At 41.4% G+C, this 26,166-nt stretch overlaps 1 protein-coding gene across 1 annotated transcript in view; it reads left to right on the top strand.

Moving 5' to 3' along the window:
* The first annotated feature begins 1,617 nt into the window (after positions 1-1,617).
* ZNF407 (zinc finger protein 407) overlaps positions 1,618-26,166 on the top strand; it is a 337,009-nt gene continuing 312,460 nt past the window's right edge. The window contains exon 1 of the mRNA XM_062487482.1: positions 1,618-1,776. The gene's annotated coding sequence lies outside the window, so the exon portion shown is untranslated. The remainder of the gene's footprint in view (positions 1,777-26,166) is intronic.

Genomic DNA, 26,166 nt, shown 5'->3' with positions numbered 1-26,166 from the left:
TCAAGAATCTATCTGTATTTATTAACTAAATAAATCCTCGTTAATTACTCATTGACTCATTCAGCTTGCATTCTAATATATTTTTATTAGTATAACTATTTCAGAACACAGAACCATTTTTCAGCACTTTAGAACTCTGTATATACCTAAATCAGAACATTAAATGTAGAGATGTCTGTAAACATTTAATAAATAGAGCTTATAATTACAAAATAAAACTAATTATTTTTGGTACAGGTATGTTTTTTTTCCTTCGATTATCAGTGATTTTGCCTTTGCTGCTACTTGTCCCATACCAATGGCTCCCTCTTCAGGCTATTCCTAAAATATGCTGCCTCTTCATTTTGTTAGAAATCTTTTAACTTGTAAGACTCAGGTCGCATGGTCCCCCCTTCTTCTCCAGATTGTTTCCTTTCAGTAAGGAAATGATGAAGTAACTGATGGACCAGGCAGGCTCTCTTGGTGTTACCTGAGACCAAGACCGACAAATTTTTTAAGGCATGTGAATGGAATTTGTAAATTGCAGAGAAACTGAGCTTAAAGGACATCAAGAGGTTGTTTTACCTCTTTTCCCCATGATGAAAAATATCCAGAACAATCAGATTGTTCATAATTGTATTATTTGTACAACTGCCAATGGCTTCAGTAGACTCTCAAACTATTAAACTTAAGTATGTATTTAAAATCCCACAGATATCTTTACTACAGATTCATCCATATTCTGTGTATATTTCTTATTATACACAGAACATTTAAATTCTGTACTATAACCCTTAGGTACAAGACAGAATCCTGTGTGGTACTTTACTGTTTTAAATTTTGTTCCTTCATTTCAGATCTTTCCCAAGACACTGGTAAAGTCCAGGGTGCTCCACTTTGCTTCAATGAAGGGCTCAGGCTACAGCAACTGCTTTGTTTTCAAGCCATTTTTAGTATCTTTACAACCCACAAGAGAATTGGCATTGCTGTGCCATAATCTTAGCAGATTAGCCGGTGACTGACTGCATAGCACTGTAAATTGTCACTTCTATTTGGTAAGCTCGAGCACACTGTGGGACTGGAAAGTCAAAGAACTGCAAAACTATTCCCGAAAAGGTGTTCTCTCCTTGTGTCTCTGTGCCACGGCCTTGAGGAATTTTAAATGCTGTTTAACTGAGATGCTATGTACTAAAAAATGTTGTGTAACCAGGAGATAAATAGGAAAGCTGCACTTAAAACAACAGAACAGGCTTCCCAAGGAGCAGATCCAAATCTCGCTGCAGTGCGATGCAGGATGAGAACGTGAAGCAGAGCTTTAAGCACAGCCCTGTGCTGCCCAAGGTTACCCTGGTGCAACCTGCCCCCCCCGGGGGCAGAGGCCACGGTTTGGAACGGGCAGCTTCCGGGAAGCCCCAAAACCGCAACCCCTCCTGCCAGCGCCTCCTGCTCTTGTCCGGCAGGCGCACGAAGCTGCGGCCTCACCGGCGCGGGCATCCCGGGAAAACCCTCGGCGCTCCGTCCTTCCTTTTGGGACCATCTCTTCCTGGGATGTAGGGGCCGGCAGGGCAAGATGGCGCCAGAGCGTAGGCGCGTGGTGGCGGCCGTTGGGCGCGCGGTCCCTCGCGCCCACGGCGGCACGAGCGGCACCTCCGCGCCAGCTCTCGGCGCCGCCGCGTCACGTGAGCACGCCTCGCCCCCGCCCCCCGCGCGCCGGGCGTGACGCAGCGCGGCGGATCTACGGCGCGCCACTGGTGACACGGCTCAGCACAAGCGGAGACGCTCGGCTCCCCCCGCGCGGTAAGCGCTGCCCGCCGCGGCGCGGCCTCCCCGTCTTGCCGCCCAGCGGCGCGAGGCGAGCCGCTGTCTCGGCCCTCGCGAGGGGGGCTCACGGTGTCGCCGCGTCGCCGTCTCCCCTCAGGCTTTTTGGGCCTCTGCGCTGCCGTCGTTTTTTTTTTTTTTTTTTTTTTTTTTTGGGTGGGAGGGCGAGCGGGTTGTGGCGCACCGGCCGAACCAGTCCCGTGCCTGCTTCTTCCGAACCTGCGCGCCGATTGGCCGGGGCGCCGAGGGCGGGAAGAGCGTCCCTTGCGCTCATTGGCTGCGGCAGCCGGCCCCGGGGGTCTTCCCCTCCGCTGTGCCGCAGGCGGGCGGCGGCGGGGAAATGAGAGGGCACAGGCAGCGGAGACAGACGGAGGGACGGAGAACCGTGGGGACCCGCGGGAGCCCCCACCGCGTTGTGCGGTTCCGGCTGGCGCGTGCTCCGGGCTCCTCCCTCGTTCTCTGTGTCCCCCTCCCGCCCTCCGCCCAGCTCCCTAGGTCCGGTGCGCACGCGCGGGGCCCGGCCGGGTGGGGCTGTGGCCTGAGGAGACAGCGGGGCACAGCGGCGGTGGCGGTGGGTGCCGGCCCCGAGGAGCCACCTCCCCACGGGGACGGCCCCAGGCAGCGTTCCCGAACCGCCGAGCGGGGACTGTTTGCTCGTCGGCGGCTGCGCAGGCGCGGCGGGGCGGGGCCGGTCCGGTCCGCGGAGGGTGCTTGGGAGTGTCGGCATGTAGGATTCGGCGCTGCCCCGAGTGGTTTTAGGCGCCCTAATCCACGTTTTTTACTTCTCCCTCCTGTCCCGAACGCTGGTGTAGAATAAGCGGGGATGAGCTTTGAGAAGTGCGGGGGCTGGCGGTGAGGGACAACTTACATGACTGCAAGAGCTCTGTACGTGGCTCTTGTAAAGGTTAAAGGAAGGGTTGTAGCTGCCTTCCCTTTATTCTGCTGCAGCCACTAGGCAGAGCGGTCACAGAATTAGAGAATTAGGTTGGAAGAGACCTCTGATGTACCGGTCACCATTTCATCAGCAGATAGCACTGTATGACGCATCAGTCCTTCATTAAACACTCCCAAAGACAGTGACTCTATCGCTTCCTCGGGCAGTCCATTCTGAAGTCTAATCACATTTTCAGTGAAAAAATTCTTCCTAGCTTAAACTTCCCCTGGTGCAGCTTAAGTGATTGCTGATTGCTTGGGAGAAGATGCTGACCCATACCAGGCCTCACCTTACTTTCAGGTGGTTGTAGAGAATGATAAGGTCCTCCTTGAGCCTCCTCCAGGCTAAACCTAGCTGCCTCAGCCAGTTTTCGTAGGACTTGTGCTTCAGACCCTTATTTACTGCCTTCTTCTGGAGGTCAGGTTCTTGAATCATGAGCACCTCCTTTGTTCTCACAGTTTTGTGATTTTCAGCGTGGTTTTGTCTGATCTAGGGGGTCAGATTGTGGAATCTGTCAGATTGTGGCAGGGAAAGCAAGTTCCCATAAACAGTATAGCAATGTTAATACAGTTCTGAGGTTGTGTATGTCTTCAGTAGGAAAGATTGTTAAACCAAAACTACTGCTTTAGGTGGCCTTTGAGGGATTGGTTATCATCTGTATGTCCTTTATGTAGGAGAAATTGTTTAGTGTGAGGGTGGTAAGGCAGTGGCACGGGTTGCCCAGAGAGGTTGTGGATGCCTTATCCCTGCGAGTGTTCTAAGGGCAGGCTGGATGGGACTCTGAGCAATCAGCTCTTGTGGAAGATGTCAGAACTAGGTGATCTTTAAGGTCCCTTCCAACCCGAGCCTTTCTATGAGTCTATGTTCTGTCCTGTCTAGTTTGAGTTATTATGAAACATTTTCTGTTGCTCCTTCAAATAATTAGTGTGGCCTTTGAACCACAATGTTAATATTAAATGTAGTGTTAGTTGGAGGCAGGAAAAACATCTGTGATCTGAGTGCTGTAGTTAGTAGTGATCTTAGAATTTATAAAGTTAAAAGTTTTGTTTCTGATTTCCTGTGCCCTCTTTGCCTCTTTGTGTAATTGTACTGATGCAGGCTTGCAAGACTTTGGCTTTGTCATGTGCTTGTGCTCCTCCATATGATGCTAGGGATGGCGTAACACCTAAGGAGTAGTAAATAATGGAAATCTGAAAGTGCAGGGGTAGGAGTGGCAGTGGACTTTTTGGTGGTGTAAAGCCACAACAGACTAACATACAGTTTAAACACTGGATGTAATTCCCTGTGATTCTCACCTTAATACCCCACAGATGTGGCATGTGAAGACTATACATTTTCCATTCCTGTATCAGAACATTAGTAATCAAGATGTTTATATGAGGCTGGAGTTTTGGATGCTGGGTTCTGCGTTTTTCCCGGGTCAACATCTCTTCATGAAAGATGAAGACATTTACAGGCTTCAGTTGGGTCTCTTGCAATCCCCTACACTATTCACAGCAAGTTACATTCGTCTTGGAAGTAACATTGCAGTAATTTCATCCTTGTTTCATAAATTATTTCAGCATGGACATACAATCAGATTGTAGCTTTTATATATAAAATATGGAGCCTGGCAGTAGTTGTATAATCCATACATTTAAAAAAAAGTCAAATGCACTGATGTGACAGGATGATGATGGACTGTGACTTTTTCAGTATGTTCAAACATGTCAGTTTTATTAGCATTTTGGGAAATATAATTCAAACGACCTCAGTTAAATCCTTTACTATCATTCTTCTGTAGGAACTATTGTATAGTAACAGCATCAAAGATTTCTAATTTATTTGCATGGGAGTTTTCTTTGTTTGAAATGCTTTTAAAACAAGCTGTGTTGTGTGTTGTCTCTATAGAAAAACATTACTTGGAGATAAAATGTGTGTGAAGGAGATGTCAGTCACAGTATTCCATTAAACCCAACCTTTTGTAGTGAAGAACAGTATTTTCTTGTTGGGGTGCACAACACTAGAATGAGGTGGCTTTGCTAAGCCTAGTTACTTTTTAGTTTTTTTCATGTGTAGAGTGTGGGAGTTTTGTGCATGAGATGGAATTTCCAGACAGACTGGCACATGAAATGTGGTTGAACTGGAATTGTTCGGTGGCTCCTATGCTTGAATTTCCTAATGTGGTTTTGAATTTAAATATTCTCTTTCTCAGGAAAACAGAAAGACTTCATTGGATGGATGATCCCATCAGTCAAATAAAAACATTGGTTTCAGATACACCTGGTCCAGTCATTCATTGAAATTAATGCCTTGGTGTCCTGGTTTGAAAAACAGGTGTTTCTAAGGAAAGCAGAAGCCTCCCTTTGAACTGAATAATGTGATCCTTCCTTCCTACAGATTATTATGATTTTGAAATTAAGGGAGCTCTCAGGCAAAGATATGGGGGTAGGAATAACAGCTCTTTACTAGTATATCTAACAAGACAAACAAGAACAACAACAGCTATGAAATTACCCACAAACAGAACAGTAACTCAGTCCCAGTGTTTTTTGGCTGCAGGCACCTTTTCCCTGAGCTGCAGTTCCCGGTGCTGGGGGCGGGCGGGTCCCGCAGAGCCGCAGGAGGGCTGGGGGTGATGGCAGCGCTGTCCCAGGGGGAGAGAGATGGAGAGAGAGCTCTCCGCTCACGGTGTGGGTCCTGGTGCTCAGCAGAGTGCTGGATGGTGGCAGGTTACAGTGAGAAGGGAGCAGGGCAGGGTCCGACAGCAGTGAGGATGGCTCCCGACGCTGGGATGGCAGAGATGGGACAGAGGTGGCGATCGTCCTTCTCGTCTGAACTCCGCGGGGAAATGGGGCTGAGCCAGAGCCTTCCGCTTCCTCTTCTGGATGTTTGGATATCGAGGGGTTTCCCTCTTCTCTCCCCTCCCCCTTGTCACCAGGGCCCAGTCAACAGGTATCTTAGCATGACAATGGGGAAAATTCCACAGAGGGAAAAGGGAGAGAACTAACCCTCAACACTTGGTATTATGGTGCATGTTAAAATTACTAAAAAGTTGACCTTTTAGATTGAAATCCGGAGTATAACTTAACCTTTTGAAAGCTTGGGGAGAAAGACAAGATGATATGATTGAGCAGATGTAGTGGCTGGATTTCCTTCAGCTGTTCACAAAACCAGACATGCAGCAGAGTGATCTCCAGTGGTCTCCTGTTCTCTGTGTTGTGTGAGCAGTCAAATGGAAATGGTGCTTTCACTCTGACGGATTGTCAGCAGCTGCCCAGCAGAGCATTTGTGGTTATTCTTCTACCCCAGAAAGGTCTTGCTTTATGTTGGTCTTGCCACCTTGGGGTATCACAACCACCCAGTGCTGCCACCACTGCCCAAGGTGCAGCTGCATCACACAGTGCCTGGCCAGCAGCAGCCAAGGCATGGAGGCACTGCTCCTCCCATGCAGCAGGAGTGGAAGGAGCAGGAGCAATGACAGCAGTTCTTGGTGGACACAAAGGCATGAAGGAAATGAGCACTGTGCCTCACTGATGATCACAGAATCAACTAGGTTCTTTCTCAAAAGACCTTTGAGATCAAGTCCAATCTCTGACCCCACACCACCATGTCAATTAGACCATGTCACTAAGTGCTGAGTCCAGTCTTTCCTTAAACCCCTCCAGGGACAGTGACTCCATCACCTCCCTGGGCAGTCCATTCCAATGTCTAATCACCCTTTGTGTGAAGAAACTCTTCCTCATGTGCAGCCTAAACTCCCCCTGGTGCAGCTTAAGACTTGTGTTCTCTTGTCCTGTGGTTGGTTGCCTGGGAAAAGAGGCTGACTTCTTTCAGGCAAGTGCAATGTTTAATACTAACAAGCATAGTTATCCATGGATGTCTTGGAGAGAATGAATTAGGAGCAGAGTTGTATGGGACCTGGCATTGCAAACTGCTTCAGTCTTGCCTGGCTCATGGTTCAAAGTTCATGCAAAATCTCTCCAGTAACGTTACAGTGGTTTTATCTTTGGTCTGTTTGCTTTTGCAGTGAGCATTCTTACATGGTTACACAAACACGTGTGAAAGTTTAAATATGCCTATACCTACTTCTAAACTGAAATTTTAAAATTTTTTGGTCATTATGGGCTGTGTTAACACCTAAACTGAGATTATTTATTAGCATGTGAGCATAAAACTAGTGAAGAAGCAGAAAATGTTAAGATGTTCCTGTAATTTCAAATTTCTCACCTTCAGAAATTCCAAAGGTGACTTTTTGCTTTGCAGAAAGGAGTTGTATGTTTAAAACAGGGGAATAATACATGCTTTCCTGCTCAGCAGTTGTGAATGCCATTAGTCCTGTTTCTGTCATCTGCCATAGAAGAGTCAGAAGTTACAGAACAGTCTGTAGCCCATTATAGGTGTTTATATTAAATGTATGTGGAAGTTTTCATGTTTTATTTAATCTCAGTTCTTCAGTATGTGAAGATGAAAGAAAGTTGTGTCCCAACATGATCATGATTACTTTCCAGTTCCATGTTAGCAGAGTTGTTGATTGCTGAATTTTTTTGTCTTTGTTTTGTTTTGTTTGCTTGTTCTACAACAGGGTGACCTTTTTTCTCAGTAGTCTGGCCTACTACTGAACTACTGTCTGTATAGGTTTTGTTTAAGTGGGCTGCGGGGCTGTGAGTGTTCTTAGGTTTTTTTGATCCTTAATGGTACGTGCATAAATTTGAATTGCTCTGTTTTTCTGAGTCTAGGCGTACAAGTTATGTGTGTGGGGTGTAGGTAGTGATCCAGGGAGAGGTGTGTAGAGTTACGGTATGCTGTATTTCAGTGTACAAATCTGAGTGTTTACACCTCTATAAGTTACTATTTTTCTGTAAGTGTATATATCGATGCTTTTCTAGCTGTTATTTCTTTGCCTCATTGTAGTTATAAAGTTTCTTGCTGTCCTTAGCCCCACCTTTGAAATTTCAAAAGTTCTTCCCAAAAATATAGGTAGCAACAGATAAAAAATACATATAAATGTTAAAATCCACTGGAATTACAAGGGGTAACAAAATTTACCAGAACAGTAACACTAAATCATTAGTTTGCATGGAAATAATTGTTTAATGTGATTTTTTTTTTAATGGAATCCATACAGTTACCTAGTATATAAGCTTTTCTGTAGGAAACATTCCAGCCAGAGGTTTGAAAAGTGTGGAGGTCCTGACAAGAATTCTGATTTAATCAAAGACAGATTGTTGTGTTGCTGTTTGGATGTCCTCAGGAGCTCTGGTATGGCTTTATATATGTGAGTTGTCTCTTTAGTCAGGTTTTCAAGCCTGGGCTCACTCTGGAAAAGCCTGTGACCTTCACCTGCTTCCATTCAGTGGGTTAGAGTCAGTTTATTTAAATGTTTAGTCCATGCAGGGTTAGCTTTAGGACTCCTAATCAGGAGGAGTGTATCGGGTTGGCATCACCCATTTCTGTGTTGGAGGGAGAAGCATGGACAGGGGTGACCTTTCCATCTTAGTTCACATGCAGAAGCATCAGACTTGCTGCTCTTGTACTGCCTGCAGGGTTGGTGCCTCTGGAAAGCCCTGTGCTGGCTGTGTGTGCTGTAGCTGTCACACCCTGCTGTATGCCCTGAGCTCACTGGATGTGCCAGGGTTTCCTGCTCAATGTTCTGCAGCCGTGCAGGAAATCCTGCATGACTGACGAGTGTTCCTGGTGCCTGGGGTGCAGCCAGTAAGTGAAAACCTTCTGAGGAGCATGTCTTGACGTTTCTGGGATACCCAGAATCTATGCACATCATTCTGCACAGGAGCCATGGCTTAGGAATATAGAACTTTGGCATTTTGTAATGCCATGTGGTCTTTTAACATGGAAAAAGAAATTCCTGCTGCATGCTTGTCTTCCCTTGAATGTTTAAATGACATTGAATATTTAAGTTGGATTGTTCCAAGTCCTTGAGAAAACGATAGCAAACTCCATACATTCAGTAAAAGCAAAATGTTGCACTTTCCAGGTTCCTTGTTGTGTAACATGCTTTCTGTGGGGGTGTATCCACGTTGGATTTGGAACACTGAATAGGCTGTAAGGACAGCAGTGTTCCTTGTGTTTTGGTTTTTTGTTTGATTTGTTACTTTTGTCTTCTTCGCTTTTCATTTTCAATGCCAGTGAAGTAAAGGCTGTTTCATTCCATGCTCCCCATGTGAGGCAAACTGAGGTTTACCTTAAAGGGAAGGAAGTTCATGCATTGGACGTATAAATTGTTAATAGGCTATGAATTTCTGAAAAGTCAGAATGGATAAATATAAAATCTAAAAGCATTGATAAACCGCAGCTTGTTTGTTTGCTTTGGCATCTCCAGAATAAAGTGGGATGAAGACCAAAAATTACTAGTTCAGCATGTGTATCCTTTAATGGGCAAAGCCTGGCTGTTACAAGTCACAGCTAAATTTTTTTTTTTTTATTGGAGCCAGTGCTAGCACAACAAGTAAGTTCAAAGATACAGTACATAAAGATGTTTTCTGGATGTTGTCTTAAAAATCTGCCAACTTGGTTTCTCTTATTCTGAGTTTTATTGGTACAACAATGGACTGATTTGAATTGGATTTGTTTTGTTTTCCCTGCCTGTTGTTCGCATTTTCATTTTAAATTATTTACAAGTCTGAGGCTTGAAGATGAGAGCCTAATGAATGCTTTTAAAAATAAAACCTTCTTCTTTAAGCATGTTATGCTTCATGTTTTGAATTTATAACCCAAGCCTTAATGAATAGTTTCCTAGTTGCTCTCATCTTAGAATTTATGAGCTGTCCTATTTACAAGTCCTACCTATACAATGGAAAGATAATTCCTGTTTACCTTAAATGAACTGTTCTGGTTAACAAGCTTAAACTGCTAATTAGGAATAATATGGCAATGAATACTATGTCAAACCTTGTAGCAAGGATATGAAGATGGAATATTTAGTTGTTGAGCATTTTGTCTGGTACATAATGTGCAAGAATACAGTGTGTTGTGTTTTCTGCTGTCTCATATACATATCAGGTTAATAAAAAGTATTTTAGGGAGTAACTATGGTTTATAGGTCCTCACAGGAGCAGGTGGACTTCTGCCCTACATTTAGGATGATATGTTGGTGTCCATGTACTACGATATTCCTAAAAGGCTCTTTGTTGCAAGGCTTCAGATAGGTGGCAGACATGTTAAGAACCCTTATGACTTCATGTTTATGTCCCAGTATTATTTTTTAACAGATAAGTTATTCTCTTGAAAAAAACACAGGGATAGCAGTAGTTTCTCTGTTTTGAGTGTACATTAATGTAATTTAATCAGGAAGGAAAGAAAACCTGGGACTAGAATTTGATATTATTTACCTGACTATAAATCAGAATATTTCCATTTTGTTTAACAGAATTTTTTTCAATTTGTGTCAAAATGATCAAAATCAGAACCTGACACAAGCTCTCCATTTCATAATTTTTGCAAACAAAACCAAAGAAAAAAAATTGGATTTTTTTTTGTCCAAATCCTACCTTAAAAAACAGGTTGGTTCTTGAGCAGAGGTTTTATAATACAGTGTTGTTACTTGTTGGTTCTGGGAACTTGGCAGATATGTTATATGAAAAAACTACCCTTTTTTTTTTTTTAAAGTTGTTTCTCATTAGACTTGAAGTGTCAAAAATGCAGAGTTGTGAATTTGAGTGCCATTCTGAATCTGGGTAGCTCAGAAATTCTTGGTAAGTATTGCTTTGACATCTTTGTGAGTGCTCTGATGTCTGCAGAGGGTTGTATATAGGCTTTGTTCCCTGTCTCCTTTCCTCTGTGTCACCCAAGGAGTTTGCAACAGGGTTGGCAACCTGAGGAGGGATGGGGAGGAAGGCACTGAAGAGAAAGTTGACAAAGGTCTGGCGTTGACCTTCAGCTGCTCTGGAGCAGACATCTGATGAGATACAAGGAGCTCCTTCTGTCAAACCCCAAGAATCCTTCCTGGGCACAAGGTCGTTGGGTACAGAAGGTGTTGTTTGGAGAGGACAAGTGAAAACCTGACAGTGCATTTTTGCTAGCTCTGGTCAGGCTATTCAGGTTCCATTTCCACATAAATAACATGCTGAACTTTGCTGGTGGAGGTTGATTTGCAGGAATGCTTTCTCTTTTTCTTCATTCACATCATCATGAATTTAGATGTTGCTGATTTCAGTAAAGTGTATTTTTGGGGGGAGAGTTAAATAAGCTCTTATTTCAGAGAATGCGTACCTTTGTATTTAGTATGCTAAGGGTATTTACCCTATAAGGGGATGGGTTTCTGAGGAGGTGACTTACAGGCAGAAGCAATATATTATGCCAGAGGGAGAAGTAGGTGAGCTTTCAGGCACACAACCTTGTCTTTGTATCTGCTGCTGGTACCAAGATAATTGAAATATACTTGAAGTGAAAACAATGTAAATGTCTGAAATTTATACTTAAATATTGCATGAAAGTGCAGGAATATAGGCAGTATGTCTTTTTAGGGGTCAGATAATATTTTATTTATACATTTGTTGTAAGTACTCCAAGGTCTTTAGTCTTGCCATTACAGAGTTTTGGGTGGCAATATATTGGTTGGCAATATAACTGACAGTGCTGACAAAACTTCAGTTGATGTCACTGTCGCCATGATTTCATTTTTACTTTATTTTTCAATTACTTTTAATTCTTGTAAGTTATGTTTCTAAGCTCTATGGCATCTGTTTTGGGAGCAAAGAAATACTTTGCATAATATTTAAATCTTGTTTGAATAAACCACCTAGAAAGCACAGGGAAAAAAACCAAAAGGTATATTCCCTAAAACAAAATCGCAGTAGGAATTTTGCATTATAAAAGATGATGTTCCTGGTGCTGGATTTGTTTAAACCGTCAGAATTGCAAAGCATAAATAATTACATGATTTCACACTTTGCAGTGAAGTCAGACCCTGATTAAGAAGTTGACAGCCTGAAAGAGTCTGCTCTTTGACAGTGATGTCTGTATTCCCTCAGTTTGTAGCAACTGCATCTAGGAAAACAAACTGAGCTTTATTCCCTTTACTTTGAATGAGAACTCTTATTGACAAAGGGAGAATATTCTTTTTATTAAAAGTTTTCATACTTTAAATGCACAGATATTTCAGCTTTTCTGCTTTCAGCTAGTGTATATTTTGCTGATACCAGGTCTTCTTGCTGTCTTAGTCTTCACTGTCTTTCAGTATGTTTGATATTCATATTTCTTTTTTATTCCTTCTTCCTTGCTGTGCTTTTTTTCTTCCTTTTCTTAAACAAATAGACAATATGGTAATATGAACTCTAATAGGAAAAAGGCATTGTTTAACTCAGTTGGGGTACTACTAATCCAGTCACCAAATGTAACCATAACACAGCATGCATTTTAATTATTAAATATAATGGAAACTTTGCATTTTAAATCTAGAGCTATAAACCACTTGTTTGAAAATACACAGTTCAGTGCTATGATTTTATCTTGTAGTGAATTACTGGGCAGTATTCTTTGATCAGTTATTGCAAGTTGAAGATTAGTAGTATTCAGTGCTTGTGCTAATTTTGAGAGTACATATAGGAGTCATTGCAGGTCAAACTGAAGCTCAGTCGTGTATATTTTTAATGATTTAGTGAGCTGACTGGATAAAGCAATGTTAAAATGTGTGGCTAATACAGTCATGCCAGTCATTCCAAATAGGGGTAATCTGAAGGCACATTTTGAGGAGTAGCATGCTCCCAGATTCTAATACTTTGTAAAATATGCTTTATTCTTAAAAACTATATTGTTGAGGTTTTGCTTCTAGAAATGTTTGAATAGTTCATGAAAGCAGTCCTAATGATTTTTTGGTCACCTTACACTAAATAAGAGCTGCCAAGTAGAACAAATAAATGTTTTTCTGTATTTGTTCAGTACATATTTTTGAAACGAATACATTTTGATCATAAAGTCTAATAGGTACAGTGAATTCAAGTAAAACAATCTCGTAGTCCATGCAGCATTTTCGGACATGAAGTTTAAAACTATTCCTGGTGTAAATGTAGATTTTAGTGACTTTCCATAAAAGATTGCTAGTCCCCTCATGAGACATGCAGGCCTGAACGGGCTCTGTTTTCAGGATTAGTGGACACCAAGTTGTGGAGCAGCTGTGGTAGGTTTGGAGGAGTAAGAGGCTTTGCTTGGGTGCCTGCTTCGGGGCAGTCACCCTGCAGGTGTGCCCTAGGTGCAAGAACGAGACTTCTCAGGTTTGTGAGCAGTAAATGATATGGTAGAAGCTCAGCAGAGTCAGTGTCTTTTCTCCAGGATGCCAGATTTAGCAGCTCTTGTATTCTGGGTTTAGGACTTGTGCTCGCTGTTTTTCTCTAGCTTAGGGGCTGTCTCATGCTGGTGGAGAAGGAATTGGATTTTTTCTTCCCTCTCTGAATCTGATGTGAGATACCAGTACCTAAAACTCCAGGTCTCACTTTCTGATCCAGGCATTTTAAATCTTGACATTGAACAGTACAGTAGCAGTACCTGGTTAATATACCAGGTAGACACAGACATGAACGATTTTGGCCTGTTGAATTTTTGGAATTGAATGCAGATTTTTGTGCCATGGGACAATATGATCCCTTAGAGGATCCTTGCTGTTTGGTTCAGCCTTTCTTTTCCCTTCTTTTTTCCTGTTGGTGATCTGACATAAATTCCGTAACAGGCAACTGATGTTACGTTTGCAGCCCTTGCTCTTTAAGGATACGTTTGCCTTAGGACACCAATCTTCTCCTTCTTTCTCTTGTTCCTCATTGTTTGTCTCTTGAAAATCAGGCTGTATTAAAATAATGAATGATATCAGTGTCTAGTAGATCCTTAAAAATCATACTTTGTAGTTCTTTTTGCTCATGTACCTTTTCTTGAGTGTGTGGCAGGAGGGTCTGTAGGTAATATCTCTCTGCTGTGTTTGGTTTTTTATGCATATTTTGGAAATTTCCTCTGCTGTCCGTGTATGCCAGATTAATCTAGTCCACTAAAAGACCTTTCCGTGAAGGTTATTTTTTAAAACTGTGACTACCTTCAAGCCTGAATCATTGTAGAGAACCAGTGAATTTATAAATGTTACTTATTTGGATTGTTGTGGGAATTGGTTGCAATATATATATATATACATAGTCCTTATGGGCTGTAGTTAAAGAATTGCCAAGAGAGAAACTTTTCTGATGAATAAACTTAGCTGAAGACTAAATAAAGGCTATGTTTGAACACATGACCTTGGTAGTTTCCTCTAAGCAAGAGTGCAGCGTCAGCTGGGGCACATGGGAATATCTCTGGACTTCAGGTCTTTTCCAGCTTCCCTGGTACCCCTGAGACAGTGTCTGCAGGCACCCACCTGATGTGGCTTGGTTGTTGCTCCTGCCAACTCATCCAGCTCACCAGCTGCACTATGAGACAACACAAGGTTTTACTCCTTTGCTGCTTCTTACTATTCCTTTCAGACTGTAAAATGAGGACTCTGAAAATAAAGGTAAATTTCACTGTTGTACTTTTTGTTGTGCTCCAGAGAAAAGCTGAAAGTAAGCTATTGCTAGCAGGAAATAGTGTAGGTTGTAGCTTGCACCTTAAGGTCATAGGTTGCTTGTCTCTTGTTGCTTTATTTCATGGTTTGTTTTGTAATCTGCCATCTTATGGATGCATTATTTTCCATGCTGCCTTAAATAAGACCCTTTTAATCCTTGTGTAAGCTTCTGATGATTTTTCCAGGACAATCTGCCCATATTTTTCTGTTCAGTTTTTGTTGTACTGTATGTTGTCCAGTCTCCAGTTCCTGAATTCTCAAATCTTAAATCTTTTAATTGTGAGAACCCTTTTTTACACGCTGTTTTGGCTATTTGTCATTTTTAAGATGCGCTGATATGTTTTCTCTTGTCTCTGACACAGGTGATTTTCATGTTCTTGCTATTCTCACTTATTTTCGATTTGTCTGATTCCCAGTTGTACAGCTGACTTCAGGAGATAGCAGTAGGATAAGATAGCCAGAACCTGGCAGGTCAGCAGCAGCTGGAGGCCAGTACCTGGCTCCCATCTGTCTAGGGGCTCTGGTGCAGCCACTGACCATCTCCCAATGGTTCTTCAGAGGATGGGGTGGGAAGATGGGTCTCAATTACAACAGATGGCTCATACCAGCTGATTTAACTGGCCAAGAGTTAAAATTCTTAGTCTTACTGCTTTTCCCCTTCCTTCTCTCACATTCTTTCTTGTCCTCCTTCTGAAACAGATTTTTTAAAAAAATTGTAAAAGGAAAGGTATACCAACTTTTACGTGTGAAGTGGATTTTTACAGCTGAGTTATAAATTCCAAAAACTATGTGGTTTATAATGGAAACGCTTACAGGGAGAGGGGAGGGCACGTTATAATACATATGTACCCTTTTCCCCCCTCTCTTTAGTGAATAGACCGTTTAAACTAAATTAAGTAAAGGATATAAATTCTGTTGTTTCAGTTTTTAATATTTCATGGCTGATTTTATAGATAAAAGTTACATTTAATAATAAATATGAAGAAGAATTTATACAGCCTGTTCTAGTTTGATATGGAACAGCAAATCCCATTTCTCTGTAGCTGTAAAGAAAATTCATTATAATGTCTTTGATTGTAAGAGATGTCTTCATTTTGATTAGTTACACTGATAATAAAACAACCTTTTTACAAATGGCACAAGATACATGAGATCTCATGTGTCTGCCTTTTAATAGCATTGGATGTGTGCATTTGCTACCTTTATTCTGTAGTCCTTTCATTTATAACTGGGCACTTTTAATCTACAAGTTATTAAAAATAATCTAATCTAATTTAATTTTCCTTTTGAAGCATTCTGGAGAGTGAGTTATTGATGCATCTAAACGTTGTCAGTTGAGTTTTCAAAATACAAACTAGGTTTAATTGAAAAGACATGGGCTTATGTCATTTTATTTAATTCTGAATAACAAGTTTTGTAGATAAAATAGTGAAATCTGGATATATGGCATTACTTTATAAATTCTTATGAAGCACCTGAAGTAATATCTTGATTTTCAAATGCCTTATTCCCAGTGAATTCAGTTGAATTTAGATGTTAATAGGAATTTGAGTAATTTAAAACACAGATAATGGTATGAGGATGCCTGGGTAAAAAGCTGGCTTGATGGCAGGGCCCAAAGAATTGTAGTGAATGGAATTATATCCAGCTGTTGGCTGGTCACAAGTGGTGCTCTCCAGGGCTCAGTACTGGGGCTGCTTCTATTTAATATCTTTATCAATGATCTGGACAAGAGGATTGAGTACACTGTCTGTCATTTTGCAAACAACACCAAGTTGGGCAGGAGTGTTGATCTGCTGGAGGGCAGGAAGGCTCGGCAGAGGGATCTGGACAGGCTGGATCAATGGGTTGGGACCAATTGGGTGAGGTTCAACAAGGTCAAGTGCTGAGTCCTGCCCTTGGGTCACAACAGCCCCAGGCAGTGCTGCAGGCTGGGGGCAGAGTGGCTGGAAAGCTGCTGGTGGAAAAGGAGCTGGGGGTGCTGATGGACAGTGGCTGAACATGAGCCAGTGTGTGCCCAGGTGGACAAGGAGGCCAATGGCTTCCTGGCCTGTATGGGGAACAGTGTGGCCAGCAGGAGCAGGGAAATGATTGTCCCCCTGTACTTGGCACTGCTGAGGCTGCACACTGAACCCCGTGTTCAGGTTTGGTCCACTCACATCAACAAAGACACTGAGGTGCTGGCATCTGTCCAGAGAAGGGCAATGGAGGTGGTGAAGGGTCTGGAGCACAAGTCTGATGAGGAGCTAGGGTTGTGTAGCCTGAGAAGAGGAGGCTTAGGGGAGACCTTATCACTCTCTACAAGTACCTGAAAGGAAGTTGTGGTCAGATGGGGGTTGGTCTCTTCTCCCAAGTGTCAAGTGACAGGACAAGTGGAAATGGCCTCAAGTTGCACTGGGGGAGGTTTAAATTTGATTTACAAAAAATTCCTTTACTGAAAGGGTTGTCAAGCCCTGAAACAGGCTCCCCATGGAAGTGGTGGAGTTTAGCATCCCTGGAGGTATTTAAAAGATGTGTGAATGTGGCACTTGACATGGTTTAGTGGTGAACTTGGCAGTGCTACTGTACTGTAGTACAGTTCTACTGTATGAATATGGTCTTTCCCAACCTAGACCATTCTATGACTTGGGGAGAGGGAGATTTTTTTTTCAGGGATTAATTAAAAGGGGTATTAATTTATTTTTTTCATTGTACATTCACCTAATAATGCTTAGATGTCCTTAACACAGTAGTACAGAATGAGATTGATGAGGAAAGTGTAATGGTTGTAATAAGATCCTTTGCCTATTTACATTGCTATGATTTGTGCTGTTACAGGGGTACAACCCCTGTAACATTCAGTAAAATCTTCTATATTGTTTAGTATATGGAAATAATATCAGATATTAAATCCTGGAAAAGTGGTACACTTGCTCCAAAATTTTAACTTCTAAAATGGAATTTCAGGGTCACTGTTAGAAGTGAATTCCTTTCCTGTTTCTTGTAAAAAGAGTTTGGTGTTTTAGAATGAGGAAGGCTGCTTAGGTGACAAAAGAGAAGTTCATTTGATTATCAAATACTCATGGAATTTACCAGAAAGTGAAAATCTGAATCATGGCTCTTGGGGAAAAATAGGATGGGGTCCTCAAGTCTTCTGGAAAATTCATGATGGAGCAGCACACTTAATGTTAGGTTTCACTGTAAAAGACATAAACCAACATTTCTGCTTTGTTAACTGTAAGGTTTAATTTTACACTGTTGTCTCTTTTCCATTGATGATAACAGCTAGGAAAAGAGTTAACTTCTTAAAGGTTTTTCCCAGGGTGAAAACTAGAAAGATGACTGTTGATGACTGAAACAGATGACTAAATATTCTTTTTACCCTCTGAGAGATAAACAGGCTGTACCAGGACCCTTTACTGTAGGAAGCAGCCCCTTTGACCTGCAGTTGCTTTCTGTGCGACTTTCACTGCTCAGTCAGAGGGACTCACTCTGTGGTCTGGGCTGCTCCCTCAACCGAGAGCTGCCAAAACCCTGCCCTTCTGTGGGGGGCAGATCTGGCACTGTGTCCTGGCTGTGCTTTGCTGTGATAAGTCACCATGTGGGTCACCCATCTTGTGGTTCCTTAGATCCTGTGGGTGTTCGAGCTGAGCAGCAGCCTGCTTAGTGATATGTCAATTTTTTTCCTGCCAGGAAAGTGTTGGAGCAGGTGCAATTTATTACTCTAGCTCGGTCTCTGGGTACTTGCCGGTGGTGGCTACTGTGTATGTTTCCTGTGTTCATTAAAACCTATTGATCTTGGGAAAGTTTGTGGGATTGATTTCAACTTGGTGTTTTTCAGGGAATTAGTAGTATTTTTAGTAATAACACTCCCCTAAAGCATTCCTGAGAGAAAGAGTGATGATGTATCAAGGAAATACAGGCTGCAACCAATTTGCAGTTCTGCCCTTATTCCCGAGGTCCCCTTGCCCAGGCAAGCCCTGCATGGTCCTTCTGTGACCTCATGTCATCCCCAGCAACTGTGTCTGGGAAGGGTCTAGCAGGATCTGCACTCCCTGCCCAGGAGGGCCTTGGGGAGCGGAAGGCCATGCCCGGGGCCACCAGGTTGACCAGGCACATCTTCCTAGTCTGCAGAAGAGGAGTGGCTGTGGTGTCACCCTGATCATGCCAGATGATGGTGGGGTTAGCAGTGACTCTGTGTTGCTGCTGGTCTCTGGTGGATGGGAGAGACTCCCCACACCTTGGGCTCCATTGCTGATATTTCACAGGGAGCTGTTTGATATAGTGGTGCTGACTGGACATTGGAGTTTAATTTGATAAACTGACAACTTTTTCGACTAAATCAACAACAATTGAAGGAAATGCGTTACAGTCTCGTGTAGCTGTTTAACAGTGTGCTTCAAATTAGGGAAAGGGTTTTGCAAACTTGAGATACCCAGCAAGCAAGGTGCAGCTCTTAGAGCAGAGTGAACATTTTTGCTTTTCTTAATTTTTGTAGGTATTAGAGAAGTGGTCCCTAGAGCAACTGTTCCCTGTTGCTACTGCCCATGCACCACTCCTGCAGGAGAGATGAAAATGTTAATTGTCAGATGATTCCTTGTTTGGAAATGCGGTTGAACACATGTGCCTCAAAATCATGCTACCACTGTGCACATGCTTAGGCATATTGCTGGTTCTGGAAGAGAGCTGAGTTTCAGGGTCTGATTTAGGTTAAGCACTGAATTTGTTGTATTGAAACAAATGGACATGGAGGGAACTGGATGCTGTTAATGAGCAGCAGTATTTGAAGCCTTCATGGTATTTGTTGCCAAACTATCAGTAAGTGTGAATGCTTTGGACTAGTAAATGGGGGTTTTATTTTATAAGTGATAGTGGTATCAGCTTTTCTTTGTCTTCACTTCCTTCCCTCCTTCAGTTCCATCTGCCTAGGACTCATTCTGGAAGATGTGGTTTCATCATACGGGCAGCAGTAGGAGGTGGAAGCTGCTCTGGCATCCTCTGGCCTCTGGGATAACAATGCCTTCTCCCTCATTCACTTTAACTCTCCACCTGCTGACCAACAGTGTGTTTTGCTGGGGAGAAGTCAGAACCTGCTTGGCCTTCAGTCTCTTTTTGGTCCTCATCTGAAGTGAAGGTTTTTGTAGCTACGTGGATTAGTTGTTGTAGTGAAGGGCTTGAGCATGAGGAAGGGAAAAGGCTCCATGGTATGCCACAGTAGTATCCCTTGACTGCTATCACAGGTGCCACAGAAGTCATGAATAATTTTTGTATCATCCCGTATTGCCAGTGCTTGGACTCACTGCCACCGTCACACTGGTATGCCTCCCACTGCTGTCTTATACTGGTCTTACACAGACAGATGTGTCACAGATGGAAATTGAAGTAAAGGTCAGTTGTAACCCCTGAACTGTTCTGAGTACAGAACTACATAGTATTAGAAGTTCTGCAGTGACTACAGCTGAAGCATGGGTTTGTTCACCTGAACACAGGTAACAGTTACTTGTGGAGGAAGACAGGCTTTGCACAGCTCTGCATGGTTTAAGTCACAGTCATGATCATCTAATTTACTGGGGGGGAAAACATCCCTCTCTGTGTTGCAGAAGACATGGCAGCACTGTTGTGACTGCTTGCATGTATTACAGGAAAATATTAAGGAGAAAAGGTGTGATTTGTCATGCAGCTTTTCCTTTGTATTTTAAGGGTTTACCCTCTCTATGGCTGAGGTTTGTGTACAGCTATCACCTATTTATACTGATTCCTAATGGTGGATATTAATTTATTTTTGATAGAAGTCCAATACAAATACATAAATATAAATAAGGAAAGGCTGGTTCGTTTGCTTTGCTAAATTGTGCTGGAGAACTGCCTGTGCTGGAGGGATTTGGGACATCATCTATTACACAGCGTCCTTCTCTGAGTGCAACCTGATGTGAGGCAGCCCTCTGCTTCCACTGTGCTTCTCCCCAACACCCTCTGCTTTATGTAAGAACCCCAGCTGGAAAATCAAAACCGAAAAGAAGTCCATTTTGTATGTCTTGTAGGATTGAGCTGAAATACTTCCAATGTGCTCACTTCTGTTTCACTGAAGAGAAAAACAGGGTTTGTTTCTAATAGTTAAATATTTGAGTATGTCTGTGTGTCTACTGTAATACAGTAATTTGATATAGATAGACACGTAAATATGTGCATTCTAATAAATATTCTAATTGAATAATATCAGCTCTCATTTCTGTAGATACGCCTACCAATAGAACATGTAACACTTTTCTGTTTGATCTGCTTTTCACAGATGGAATGCAATTGCTTCTTGTATGAAGTGGCCACCAGGGGTCATCAGAATGCTTTTATTTTTATTAACATCTCCTTATCTTTAGAAGCATATGCACACTTTGTATGTTCTGGAAACTTTGTTAACCTATCACACAAAAAATCCAGAGTTTTTATGTTACCTGTTCAGCCAAAAATTCATGGAACTTTTTCCAGCTGAGCTTCTTGAAGAGGCAGCAGATAAGGAAAACAGGGTGCATGAGAGTGAGAAGCATGTCCATACACTGATTACTGCTTGCATTCTTTTCTTGAAAATTTAACTGGTGATAAATACAGCAGTAGTAGATGACAAATGTGTCCCAGCCTGTGATGGCAGAGGCCTCTTGTTGCTTTCTGTATGAAATGGTAGTTTAAGCAAGGGGCCAACAAAACCATCCTTTTTTGTCTTTTGGATTTAATTTTGAGCAAAGGTTGATGGAAATTTATTAAGCCTTCACAAAGACCAAACATCAGAGTAGCCTTCTAGGACACTCATATTCCTTACATTTTTAAAGGAGAAAATAAGGCTTTTAGGACCAGGTTGTAAGGGTAAAATTTACAAGAGCCAATTTATAAGTAGCAGCAATTACAACTTGCTTTTGACTTTTGCTGCTAAAGTTCAGGAGAAAGTTGACTTAGATTTTTTCAGTTGTTAGTGATAGTGCCTGTGTACTTCTGTGATGAATTCCAGTGTGGTCCGCTGTACTTAAGAGGGTATTGCAGTCAACAGTACAAAGGGATTCAAATTGCATTTTGCTTTTTATTTCTCTCTAGTATTAATTGGTGTACTTGGTGACAATTGTATCTTGCATGAAAGCGTGTCATTTGGAGAATTTCCACAAACCACAGAAGTTATTAGTGTATATGGAAAATAGTATTTCTTTCTTGGATCTGATAAACTCTAAAATGAAGTGGTTTGCGAGCACTTAGAAAGTGCTTTTCATCCGTAAATATCACAGTGCTATATGAATGCAGTCTTTCTTGGATCCTCAGAAGTTTCTACTGAATGTTTTTATTGCTATTGTTGCATGTATGCCTTGCTCTGGAAACAGAATTCTTTGATTTTAAAATTAAAAATATACAGACCTTCTTACATCTTCAAAAATTGAATGTCTGGAGGTTATATAACAATTTTTAGGAGATACTAGTGCATGTCCTGTGATCCTCTGTCTTGCACATACATTCCTATTGATTCTGACTGCACTAGAAATGAGTGTCTATCTATGTGTGTATTTTTTTGACTTCCTCTTCAAAACTGATCTAATCAGTGTTCCCTGCTGCATTTAGCAGCATTTGGCTGTCTCTGAAATGAGTGGATGATGAACTAGGGAGCCTTGGCGTTGCCAATTTCTGCCCACCTGGAAGGGCTCTGAGTGATTTGGAAGCAGAAGCAAGTGGGATGTGGGTAGTATTGCAGGTGCATTTCCCTGTGATGCCATTATAATCTTTTCTGGTGGCTGTGAGAAAATGAAAATAATGGGTGCAGATAACTACCCATTTTCAGTGATACACAGGGGATGACTATCAGGGGGATTTTTGTTTTTTCACTTGAACTGTTCTGGATAGATCTGTATGGAAATTTTGAAGTCTTTAGTTTTAGAAGTCTGCAGCTTATTTGGAAGTCTCCCATGGGAATTTTGCTGTCCTAGGAAAGTGGTGGCCTTATGTGAAGAACAGGGTCATGATGCAAAACTTGAAGTTCCAGCATTTTTGAGCTGCAAGGGAAAACTAATGTTTGTAATGGATATAATCAAATTCTCCTCAAAAAATGGTGATCTTTGTTCCATCTGAATCGACAACTATTTTGTGTCCTGTATTCCATTACTGAGGAGACTGTTAGCTTGGATTAGTCTTTCTGAAGGAAGCGAGGTAAATTTGTAAGGTCGTAAGACAGACGTATGATTTGATTTAGGAAGGACGTTGTGCCCCTGAGAAGATGCTTATTTGACACAATGGTCGTACATTGAGATGAGTTGTTAACATGCAGTTTTGTGCAGGCTATTTATGGAGCTCATTAAAATGATTTTGCTTCATTGTATCCATGATTTCACTGAAAGAATTAATTGTCTGAAAAGGGGAATTTTTACTGAAAAAAAAAATGAAACTCTGTTTTCCATATGTTGCATCCTTTACAAACTCTGCAGATTGGGCATTGAATACTTGGAGACAATAGTACTGTGACTGAGAAGTGCTCTGGAAATTCTAATGCCAGGATTAGAATAAAAAAATTAAAGTTAGTACTTGTAAATAAACTTTTTGTGTTCTTCTGTACACATCCCTTCCCCTTCTCTTGCCATATGACCAGAGAGAGAAGTAAATAAAATTGTATTGACCATCAAGTTAAAGAACTCTGAAGTTTACCACATGTTTATTGATCATCACTAAATTCCTTGTCCTTTTGATATTAATTTAAAATTACCACTTTCTAAATTTTATCTGAGAATTAGAGCAGTGCAGGTCTTAAAGTGGAAAGCTGGAAAGCTTTACTGCACTGTCTTCACCTTTTGACATAGTACAACATTATATACTGTTTTTTTTGTGGACCAGTGGTAAAAAAATAGAAAAATAAATTTCACTGTTTTCTATTTTCATCAAAGAAAACAGCTTCTGTTCACAAATGACTTACGCTTGTGTATAGAACTGTAGCAGACACTATGGCAATACACAAAAAAACTTGGTACAAAGAATACAAAAGAGTTGTTATCAGGTAAAAAATGGTGGTGGCTGCTCAAGAAGGGCTATTTTTCTCTTTTTTTTTTTGGTATGAATTTTCTACTTTACAGTTACTGAGATGGTGCTGAATTCTGATTGTGTGATGTCTTTTAAATTAGCTTAAATATTGAAACAAAAACTCCACAATTCTGATGATTTGGAAGTCCCAATGGATGAAAGGGGAGAATCTTTAGCTATGTTGGTTTATGTAATATAGCCAAAATATTATGTATTATGCACTTGCAATTTAAAAATGTGTGTCTTATATTCCCTATAAGGATTTGGATAGTTGGCCTATGCAGATGTAACATATGTAACAAACATTCTGCTTTTGAAGATCTTAAAAACATGTTTTACTTCTTTCAGATATTTAGGCAATTATTGAAGAAAAGCACTATGTTTGAGCACCTATTTACAGTAGAACTATGAATGTAGCTTTTTCTGAGCAAAAATTTTGAGGCCACAACAGGTTTCTTTCCAAAACTTAGGAGCAGAACTGTGCTGCAAAGAACCTTAAAATGCATTAGGTAATGTATGACTGTCTCCAAGCAGAAGAATTTGTTAACCTGAAGCTAATGTGGCAAATTAATTTTTGGTCATATCCTTTAAGGATCTGTTCAGCTATACTTGATTTATATGAACATTAACAAAAGATTTATGTTACAAAAAGTCAACCCACTTTTGAGTTAGAGCAGCTTCATTTTGAACATCGAATATGATGTTAAGAGAGCACTGTTTGACAGAACCAGGTTTTAAACTATAGAAATACAAAGATTTGATTGCTGTCTCCTTAGCTTGAGATTGATCCTGTGCTGCAGTTTTCTGCTGTGCTGTACCTGGCATTACCATTGGTGCAGTATTTGAGCCTATATAAGTATGTTTTGGATTACTTACGCAATACTTGAAGTGGTTATGTATTGTTGCACTTAAAGCACTTATTACTTGTGAAAATGTTTCCAGATCATGCTTTAAAAGATGGAGGTAGCAGGAAGCACAAGGAAGTTTACATGTTGCATTGATTTTAGTCTTCTTGGTCCATGAATAAGATCTTCCCAGTTCCTACTGCTGTACAAGTTTGGCAGCATTACATTACTGTCAAAAGGTTTACTTGATCACACTAGCAAGTAGGAGTTAGGTTTAAGCATATGCTTAAGGTGCTATGGCTTCAGAGGGTTACTTGTTACATCTAGAATGTGTTCTTAGGTTAGGTTAGGTTAGGTTAGGTTAGGTTAGGTTAGGTTAGGTTAGGTTAGGTTAGGTTAGGTTAGGTTAATAAAATTCCAGATGTTAATTCTTAGCATGTGATGATGATCCCTGTGCCAGACTAAGGCTTGATCAAGATTAATTTTGCAAAAAGAAACCCATTTGACCTTATGTGGTCACTGGGACTGTCCAAACTTTGACCTGTTGATGATGCCTTCTCCAATGCATTGATTCTTCTATATTACAATATCAACTGCAAGATAGCCCTTAATTAGTGTGGTGGCTTTATTGAGAGCAAAGTGAATTGGTTTAGGCAGACAGAGGATTAGGACCACTCAGATTTATGACCAGCTTGTGCTTTGCCATTGTCCTTGTACTCTGTGGCAAGTCTGGGACGGATCTTTTGGGAGAGAAGCTTGCAGCAGAGGAAACACTCTTTTTATCTAGAGGGAGCTAATGGTTTGCTGAATGCCTTCTTTGAGTAGTGATCACCATTCCTGCAATATATTGGTACAGGAAGGAGGCAACAGCTGCACTTGGATGTGAGGCACTACTCTGCCATCAAGGAAGCTGAGCTATGTGCTATTGAAGTTGTGTTGGAGCCACAGCAGTGTGATCTGAGCAAAGGCTGTAGCAGGAAGAAGCAGAGCCATGGTCCAATGCTGTGGTCCAGTGCTCCAGATCTTGTGTGGGATGTGGAGAATTGAGCAGAGCTCAGCAAATTGCTGATCATGGTCCCAGCAAAAAGTAGTGATAGTAACCATTAAGTGTCTATCAGAAGATGGGCTCTTGTCCTACAGGCAGCTTTAAGAGAGGGCTAAAAGAAATTGGAGGCTATTTAATTCCTTAGATTAATTAATATAGGGGCAGTTTTAGAGAAACAGTAGTGACTACCTCATAGTTGTTTTCTTTCATAAAGAATACTTTCTGGATTTTGGTTTCATGCAGCTGTAGACTCCCGTGTAGTGATATTTTGACACAGATTATATGGAAGTGGGACTGAGGCAAATGTAATTTTGGGAAGGGTGTACAGGAGTAGACTATCTTTGTGGAAACTTAGATGTGTGGTAGTGACGAACTTGGTAAAAGTATATCATTACCACATGTTGCCACAGGTAGCCTGCTGAGCAGCTGGAAAGAAATTGCCTTGATAATGCTTACTGGTTGTGCGTGTAGATGTGAGGCTGTTGACTTAATTAGGAGAACAGAGTGCAGTCCCAGTCTGCATGGTAGAAGTTTGAAATGAAATTAAATGAAGGCAGAGATAGGGAATTAGGCAAGATGTCTGAGGTGTAAGGCATCTTAGCGTATTTGTTTTACACATGTGATTATTTTAATTTCATACTGAGGTTATTGGCAGCACCTACGAAGTTTATATTTTGCATTTTTCACTTTTTTAGCAGCTAGTTTGTAGTTCTTACTATAAACAGCTTACAAAGATAAACTAGAGCAAATTATTTTTTTTTTCCTAAGCACTAGAAAAATCCGTAACTGGTGCAGTTGAGTGGGAGGTAAGGTTGAACACCAGAACTGGGACTGTGATCTGAGCACAGAGCAGGATGAGCTTCTACTGGAGACTTACTGAACAAATGCTGAGACATGAGGATAAAACTGCAGAGACTGTGCAGAAAATCAACCATTTTTTATAGGTGTGTGAGTGGCCAGTGGAGATGAGCTGAGTTTCTGGGGGAGTGGCAGAAAAGGCCACATTTTTGTTGAT

Source organism: Cinclus cinclus, chromosome 1, assembly GCF_963662255.1.
Source record: "Cinclus cinclus chromosome 1, bCinCin1.1, whole genome shotgun sequence".
In the NCBI taxonomy this organism is placed as follows: Eukaryota; Metazoa; Chordata; class Aves; order Passeriformes; family Cinclidae; genus Cinclus; species Cinclus cinclus.
Note: the sequence above shows the minus strand (reverse complement) of the source record. Positions and strands in the feature narration are given on the sequence as shown.